Raw genomic sequence first — 9,872 nt, forward strand, 5'->3', positions numbered from 1 at the left:
AAAGAGGCCTTCAGAGTCTCAGGTTACAACCATCGCATTCCTGGATACAGTTTCAAGGAAGCCCCCTGCTGAGATCAGTAAACAAGACTATCACCTGTTAAGAAAACAAACAAATCAAGACTTCAAAGCTGCCCAAATCCGAAAGTGGATTACAGATAACAGCTGATACCAACCCAAGAAGACCTAGAAATAACACAACTGAAAACTGGAGGCAGACAACACCAAGCCTAGACTCAAACAACTCTACAAATAAAACACCCAAAAACATAATGAGAAGACAAAGAAGTGCAATCCAAATGAAACCACAAGAGACACCTTCAGGAGATGAACTGAGTGATATGGAAATAATCAAACTTCCAGATGCGGAGTTCAAAATAATGATTGTAAGGATGCTTAGGGATCTTAGAACAACAATGGATGGTCATTATGAACACCTAAATAAAGAAATAGCAAGTATAAAAAAGAATCAGTCGGAGATGACAAATACAATATCAGAAATAAAGACTACAATGGAAGGAATTAAAAACAGGATAGATAGAGCAGAGGATCAAATCAGCGAGTTAGAGGACAACTGGAATGAAGGGATGAAAGCAGAGAAGAAAAGAGAAAAGAGACTCAAAAAGTCAGAGGAAACTCTTAGAGAGCTCTGTGACAACATGAAGAGAAATAACATCCACATCATAGGGGTTCCTGAAGAAGAAGAAAAAGAACAAGGGATAGAGACTTTGTTCTATCATATCATAGCTGAAAACTTCCCTAAATTAATGCAAGAGAAACTCTCACAAGTCCAAGAAGCACAGAGAACTCCATTAAAGAGAAACCCAAAGAAACCTACACCAAGACACATCATAATTAAAATACCAAAGCTAAGCGATAAAAAGAAAATATTAAAAGCTGCAAGAGAAAAAAAAGTTATCACCTACAAAAGAGCCCCCATAAGGATGACATCCGACTTCTCAACAGAAACACTTGAGACCAGAAGGGAATGGCAAGAAATATTCAAAGTAATGCAGAACAAGAACCTACAACCAAGACTACTTTATCCAGCAAGGCTATCGTTTAAAATCGAAGGAGAAATAAAAAGCTTCCCAGACAAAAAACAACTCAAGGAATTTATTACAACCAAACCAATGCTGCAGGAAACGTTAAGGGGCCTATTGTAAACAGATCAAAGTGGGAAAAGAATATAGCAAAAAAGGAATACAACTTTAAAGAAGAAAATGGCAATAAACAACTACATATCAATAATAACCTTAAATGTAAATGGATTAAATGATCCAATCAAAAGACATAGGGTAGCTGCGTGGATAAGAAAACAGGACCCATACATATGCTGTCTACAAGAGACACACCTTAGAACAAAAGACACACATAGATTGAAGGTAAAAGGATGGAAAAAAACATTTCATGCAAACGGAAATGAAAAAAAAAGCTGGGGTAGCAATACTTATATCAGACAAATTGGACTTTAAAACAAAGGATATAGTAAGAGATAAAGAAGGCCACTACATAATGATAAAGGGAGTAATCCAACAGGAAGATATAACTATTATAAATATCTATGCACTTAATATAGGAGCACCCAAATATATAAAGCAGACTTTGATGGATTTAAAGGGTGAGATCAACAGCAATACTATAATAGTAGGGGATTTCAATACCCCACTAACATCACTAGATAGATCCTCAAGAAAGAAAATTAACAAAGAAACAGCAGACTTATTGGAAACACTAGATCAATTCGATTTAATAGATATCTTCAGAACCTTTCACCCTAAAGCAGCAGAATATACATTCTTCTCAAGTGCTCATGGTACATTCTCTAGGATAGACCACATGTTAGGGCACAAAAGTGCTCTCAACAAATTTAAGAAGACTGAAATCATATCAAGCACTTTTTCTGATCACAACGGCATGAAACTAGAAATGAACCACAACAGAAAAGCTCAAAAATTCTCAAACACATGGAAACTAAATAGCAGGTTGTTAAATAATGAATGGATTAAGAATGAGATCAAAGAAGAAATTTAAAAATTCCTAGAAACAAATGACAATGAGCATACAACAACTCAAAATTTATGGGACACAGCGAAAGCAGTCCTGAGAGGGAAGTTCATAGCACTACAGGCACACTTTCAGAAGCTAGAAAAAGCTCAAATAAACAACTTAACCCTGCATCTAAAAGAATTAGAAAACGAACAGCTAGTAAAGCCCAAATGTAGTAGAAGGAAGGAAATAATAAAGGTCAGAGCAGAAATAAATAACATAGAGGCTAAAGAAACAATACAGAGGATCAATGAAACTAGGAGCTGGTTCTTTGAAAAGGTAAACAAGATTGATGAACCATTAACTAGACTCACCAAGAAAAAGAGAGAGAGGACTCAAATAAATAAAATTAGAAATAAGAGAGGAGAAATAACCACTGACACAACAGAAATACAAAATATTGTAAGAAAATACTATAAAGAACTGTATGCCAAAAAACTAGACAACCTAAATGAAATGGAAAAATTCCTTGAAACATTCAATCTTCCAAAAATCAATCTGGAAGAATCAGAAAACCTAAACAGACCAATTACAACAAATGAGATCGAAACAGTTATCAAAAACTCCCAACAAGGAAAGTCCGGGGCCCGATGGCTTCACAACGGAATTCTACCAAATATTCAAGGAAGAACTAATTCCTATCTTTCTCAAGCTATTTCAAAAAATTCAAGAGGAAGGAAGACTTCCAAGCTCCTTTTATGAGGCGAGCATAATTCTGATTCCAAAACCAGGCAAAGACAACACAAAGAAAGAAAATTATAGGCCAATATCTCTGATGAATATAGATGCTAAAATCCTCAACAAAATATTAGCAAACCGGATCCAACAATATATGGAAAAAATCCTAAACCATGATCAAGTGGGATTTATTCTGGGAAGGCAAGGCTGGTATAATATTCATAAATCAATCAATGTGATTCATCACATAAACAAAAAGAAGGAGAAAAATCATATGATAATTTCAATAGATGTAGAGAAAGCATTTGATAAAAGCCAGCACCCATTCATGATCAAAACTCTCAGCAAAGTGAGAATACAGGGAACATACCTCAACATGATAAAAGCTATCTATGACAAACACACAGCCAACATCATACTCAATGGGCAAAAATTAAAAGCAATACCCTTAAGATCAGGAACAAGGCAGGGGTGCCCCCTTTCACCACTCTTATTTAACATGGTCCTAGAAGTCCTAGCCACAGCAATCAGACAATAAGAAGAAATAAAAGGCATTCAAGTTGGAAAAGAAGAAGTAAAACTATCATTATTTGCAGATGATATGATATTGTATATAGAAAACCCTAAAATTTCAGTAAAAAAACTACTGGACCTGATAAACGAATTCAGCAAAGTGGCAGGATATAAAATCAATACTCAGAAATCAGAGGCATTTTTATACACCAACAATGAACAGTCAGAAAGAGAAATTAAGGAAACAATCCCTTTCACAATTACAACCAAAAAAATAAAGTACCTAGGAGTAAACTTAACCAAGGAGACTAAAGACTTGTACTCAGAAAATTACAAAGCATTGATAAAAGAAATCAAGGAAGATACAAACAAGTGGAAGCATATATTGTGCTCATGGTTAAGAAGAATAAACATCATTAAAATGTCTATATTACCCAAAGCAATCTATAAATTCAATGCAATACCAATTAAAATACCAATGACATACTTCAAAGATATAGACCACATATTCCAAAAATTTATATGGAACCAAAAGAGAACACGAATAGCCTCAGCAATCTTAAAAAAGAAGAATAAAGCAGGAGGTATCACACTTCCTGATATCAAGTTATACTACAAGGCCATTGTACTCAAAACAGCCTGATACTGGCATAAGAACAGGCATATAGATCAATGGAACAGAACAGAGAACCCAGAAATAAACCCACAGTTCTATGGACAGCTGATATTTGACAAAGGAGGTAAGGAAATACAATGGAGTAATGACAGCCTCTTTAACAAATGGGGTTGGGAAAATTGGACAGCTACCTGCAAAAAAATGAAACTAGATCACCAGCCTACACCACTCACAAAAATAAACTCAAAATGGATAAAAGACTTAAATGTAGGCCGTGAAACCATAAGCATCTTAGAAGAAAACATAGGCAGTAAGCTCTCGGACATCTCTCGGGGCAATATATTTGCTGGTTTATCTCCACGGGGAAGTGAAATAAAAGACAGGATAAACAAATGGGATTATATCAAACTAAAAAGCTTTTGCACAGCTAAAGACAACAAGATCAGAATAAAAAGACAAACTACACAATGGGAGAACATATTTGACAATACGGCTGATAAGGGGTTAATAACCAAAATTTATAAAGAACTTGTAAATCTCAACACCAGAAAGACAAACAATCCAATCCAAAAATGGGCAAAAGAGATGAATAGACACTTCTCCAAAGAGGACATACAGATGGCCAATAGGCATATGAAAAAATGCTCAACATCACTAATCATTAGAGAAATGCAAATTAAAACCACAGATATCACCTCACACCAGCCAGAATGGTGCTCATCAACAAAACAACACAGAATAAGTGCTGGTGAGGTTGTGGAGAAGAGGGAACCCTCCTGCACTGCTGGTGGGAACGCAGACTGGTGCAGCCACTGTGGAAAACAGTATGGAGATCCCTCAAAACACTGAAAATCGAACTGCCTTTTGACCCAGCTATCCCACTTTTAGGAATATACCCCAAGGACACCATAGAACGGCTCCAAAAGGAGAAATGCACCCCCATGTTTGTGACAGCATTGATCACAATAGCGAAGATCTGGAAACAGCCCAAGTGTCCGTCAGAGGACGAGTAGATTAAAAAACTTTGGTACATATATACTATGGAATACTACTCAGCCATAAGAAATGATGACATCAGATCATTTACAATAACATGGATGGACCTTGATAACATTATATGAAGTGAAATAAGTAAATCAGAAAAAAAACTAAGAACTATATGAATCCATACATAGAAGGGACATAAAAATGAGACTCAGAGACATGAACAAGAATGTGATGGCAACTGGGGGGGGGGGGGGGATGGGGTGAAGAAGGAGAGAGGGGTTGGGGGAGGGGAGGGGCACAAAGAAAACCAGATAGAAGGTGACAGAAGACAATTTAACTTTGGGGGAGGTTTATACAGCACAATCAAATGTCAAAATAATCTAGAGATGTTTTCTCTCAATATATGTATCCTGATTTATCAATGTCACTGCATTAAATTTAATAAATAAATTTTTAAAAATATATCTAGCATCTCTGGAACATGAATGAAAATACTGACTTTTTTTTTGGCAGGGATTTAAGAACCACTACTGGCCCTGGCAGGTAGGCTCAGCAGTAGAATATCCCTCTGCTTTCTCTCTCTTTCTCTCTCTCTTTCTTTCTCTCCCCCTCCTGTAGCCATGGCTCAAAAAATATAATCTGAAGCCCTGGCCGGTTGGCTCAGTGGTAGAGCGTCGGCCTGGCGTGCATAAGTCCCAGGTTCAATTCCCGGCCAGGAGAAGCACCCATTTGCTTCTCCACCCCCACCTCCTTCCTCTCTGTCTCTCTCTTCCCCTCCCACAGCCAAGGCTCCATTGGAGCAAAGATGACCCGGGCGTTGGGGATGGCTCCTTGGCCTCTGCCCCAGGTGCTAGAGTGGCTCTGGTCTCGGCAGATCAACGCCCCAGAGGGGCAGAGCATCGCCCCCTGGTGGGCAGAGCGTCGCCCCTGGTGGGCGTGCCGGGTGGATCCCGGTCGGGCGCATGCGGGAGTCTGTCTGACTGTCTCTCCCAGTTTCCAGCTTCAGAAAAATACAAATATATATATATATATATATATATATATATATATATATATGTATATATATATATATATAGTCTGAGCAAGTTGGTCCCATGCTCTGAGGATGGCTCAGTAGCCTTGCCTCAGGCACTGGAGTGGCCCAGTTGGCGAGCAGTGAAGCAGCAGTCCCAGATGGAGGAGCATCCCCTGGTAGGGGGCTAGCTGGGTAGATCCTGGTAGGGGCACATGCAGGAGCCTGTCTCTGCCTCTCACTTAAGGAAAAAAAATCACTATTAAAAATGATCAGAAAATGTAGGCATTCTTGATTAATACTAGCTACTAATAATTTAATATATGAAATCAATATTTTGTCAGAACAATGAAATTCAAGTTTTTATACTTGAGTATAGACAGAAAATAAGATATCAATAATGTAAGAAAAATTGCATTGAGTTAAGGCATTGTACAATTGCAGTATTGTATTATTTCATTATTGCATGTAATAAAAAATCATGTTTAAGGGTCTATTTCTCTTTCTGGGGACCTCCAGTTGCCTATGGTAGCTGCCCTCACCATCCCCAACCCCCACTGGGCCCAGCACCTACCCAAGCCCTGGGCTCCAACCCCCAACCCTACTGCCTCATCCCAAGTCTTACTACTTACTATGTTGTCACACATCACTTGACACCTGAAGTATTCCGATGGATGGGATACCCGGGGTTGGTGTTCTGAAAAACTATATATAAAAAAAGGTTGGGGCCCTGGCAGGTTGGCTCAATGGTGGAGCATCGACCTGGTGTGCAGGGGTCCTGGGTTCGATTCCCGGCCAGGGCACACAGGAGAAGAGCCCATCTGCTTCTCCACCCCTCCCCCTCTCCTTCCTCTCTGTCTCTCTCTTCCCCTCCCGCAGCGAGGCTCCATTGGAGCAAGGATGGCCCGGGTGTTGGGGATGGCTCCTTGGCCTCTGCCCCAGGCGCTAGAGTGGCTCTGGTCGCAATAGAGCGATGCCCCAGAGGGGCAGAGCATCGCCCCCTGGTGGGCAGAGCCAGGTGGATCCCAGTCCCGTGCATGCAGGAGTCTGTCTGACTGTCTCTCCCCGTTTCCAGCTTCAGAAAAATAAAATAAAATAAAAGGTTGGGTAGATGAAGAAATTGTACTTAAAAACACCAATAAGGTTGCTGCCATTTCTTTGGAGAGAGAAAAACATAACAGAAGTAGAGGCTCCAATTACAGTGTGTGGTAAAATTCACAGTGAATTTTTTATCTGATGTAACTTTTTGAATAGCAGGACCAATGGCTAATACACAATACTTTTTCTTGGTGATTGTGTGGACAGAAGTGATTTAAATATAGTGTTTTTATATTTATGTGGCATGCAGATTCTATACCCAAGTATATTATTTCTTCTGAGAGGAAATTACTAATATAGACACCTTCCTGAATATTTTACTTTTAAGCATGAATGTAAAATTAAATATTCAAAAGAGTCTATGAAGCGTGTACGAGAGCTTTTGATAGTCTGCCTTTTGCTGCATTTGTAAACCAACAATTTCTTTGTGATCATGGTGGACTTCAACCAGAAATACACACACTGGATGATTAGATTAGATAGATTCACCTGCATCTGGACCAATGCATGGCTTCTTATGGTCCTATCCTTCTGAAGATTTTGGAAATAAGAAATCCCAGAAAAATGTTAGTAACAGTACAGTTTGAGGGTGCCCTCATCATTATAACTAACTAGCAGTGTGTAAATTTTTGCAAAATAATCACTTGGGTTTTTTTGTTTGTTTGTTTGTTTGTTGCATTTTTCCAAAGCTGGAAACCGGAAGGCAGTCAGACACACTCCCGCATGTGCCTGACCGGAATCCACCCAGAATGCCCACCAGGGGGATGCTCTGCCCCTCTGGGGCATCGCTCTGTTGCATCCAGAGCCATCCTAGTGCCTGAGGCAGAGGCCACAGAGCCATCCTCAGCGCCCGGGCCATCTTTGCTCCAATGGAGCCTCGGCTGCGGGAGGGGAAGAGAGAGACAGAGAGGAAGGAGAGGGGGAGGTGTGGAGAAGTAGGTGGGCGCTTCTCCTGTGTGCCCTGGCTGAGAATCGAACCCAGGACTCCTGCACGCCAGGCCGACACTCTACCCCTGAGCCAACCGGCCAGGGTTTCATTTGTTTTTGATTATTAGAGCTTTTGAAGTTCGAGATAGAGGCTATGAAATGTACAGAAAATAGTCAACCATAGGGTTCTTTTCATTAATTACGACTTTTTTTTTTGCACCTAATTACTTAGATGTCTTCAATAAAGCTTCTGGATCAAGGTATAAAAATAATGTGAAGAATATTCAACAGTTTAACTGTTCTCCACATCCTTACTTGTTGCCCAATTTTATGGATCTTTGCACAATCTTTACTATTTGTTGAAGAAAAGGTGACAGAAATGTTGGTAAATGTTCTGAGTCTTTGCTCTGATGATGAACTGATGAAGGCTAGTTTGATGGTTCAGCTACAGTTCAGAAAGAAAGCATAAGAAACAAAATTCCAGCAATTGGCAAGAAGGCAAAGACCTTCGGTGTTCTCACCGAGAAAGGAAGTGTGTTAACGCTCAAGGGCCTGACTCATGCGTGGATGTTGTCTAGTGGAGTGTTTGCTGGAGGATAGCAGCTCCTGCAGAGTGGTGATGATGCTATGCAACTTGCTGTGCCTCAGATGGACTGGGGGCACACCTCACTCTTCTGCTAACAATACACAAAATGCATGCAGGGAATTCCTTCTGCTTTTCAGTTTCTGTTATAGCAGCTGACACAGGCAGAACACTCTATGAAAGGTAGTGACTGACTAATAACGTGACCAGGGCTGAAAATTGATAGAATGGGTATTTGGTTCAATTGGAAATAATAGTCAGTCTCAGTTTTTCATGAAATGAAATGAGAGCAGCTTATATCGTAATGTCTACAATATTTGTTTGTTTAATACAGTGTGTCTGTAAAGTTTCTGTAGGATGATGTGGCAGCATGTGCGCATGTGCAGATGATGATGTAACACTGTGTATACAGCGGAGCAGCCCACGGCCATGCCAGTCGAGATGTGGACGGTACAGAGGAAAGTTCAGTGTGTTCTGTAGCTCACTAAATTCGAATACGTGACCAGAGTGCAATGTGAATATCGACGCATTTATAACAAAGCGCCACCACATAGGAATAACATTACTCAGTGGGATAAGCAGTTGAAGGAAACCGGCAGTTTGGTGGAGAAACCCCGTTCTGGTAGGCCATCAGTCAGTGATGAGTCTGTAGAGGCTCTACGGGATAGCCACCTAAGGAGCCCTAAAAAACCTGTGTGTGAGCCCACATCGAACTGCACTGACTAGGTATGAAACTGGGAGAGTTTTCCTTTTATTTGGTGCAGATTTCATATTTCTATCATCTTTTGTTGCTTTCCTGTGACCGGTCAAAAGTGCACCATGACTTCAGGGACATACTGTATATCCTTCCCTTTTAAAAGCCTTAGTTTCAGAATGTGAATCAATGGTGTACTATCAGATACTATATCACATTAGTAAAATGGAAATGTAATTCCAAGTGTTTATTTTTAAAATTTAGGTAATTGTATTAGAATTTGCTTTTATTATAAGATACTCAATTTTAGGAGGGTTTTTTTTTTTGGCTTTTAATATACTTGATTGGGGTAATATTGGTTAATAAAATTATATACAATTCTGTAATACATCATCTGTATATTGTACTATGTGTTCACCAAACTAAGTCAAGTCTCCTTCCATCACCGTTTATCCCACCTTTACCCTGCTCTATGTCCCTGACCCCATTTCCCTCTTATAATCACCATACTGTTGTCTGTGTCTGTAAGTTGTTTTTTATTCTTTAGCCTAATCCCTTCACCTTTTTCATCCAGTCCCCCAAACCCCATTCCCTGTGATAGGTGTCTGACTATTCTCTATATCTATGAGTTTGTTTCTATTTTGTCTGTTAGTTTCTTTTGTTCATTAGATTCCACATATAAGTGAAATTATGTGATATTGTGCTAAGTAAAATAAGC

General features: G+C 39.5%; 1 pseudogene; it reads left to right on the plus strand.

Moving 5' to 3' along the window:
* Positions 1–6,950: 6,950 nt before the first annotated feature.
* On the plus strand, positions 6,951–8,477 carry LOC136391507 (serine/threonine-protein phosphatase 2B catalytic subunit beta isoform pseudogene; annotated as a pseudogene).
* Positions 8,478–9,872: the final 1,395 nt, after the last annotated feature.

This window comes from Saccopteryx leptura, chromosome 2 (genome assembly GCF_036850995.1).
Source record: "Saccopteryx leptura isolate mSacLep1 chromosome 2, mSacLep1_pri_phased_curated, whole genome shotgun sequence".
Taxonomy (NCBI): Eukaryota; Metazoa; Chordata; class Mammalia; order Chiroptera; family Emballonuridae; genus Saccopteryx; species Saccopteryx leptura.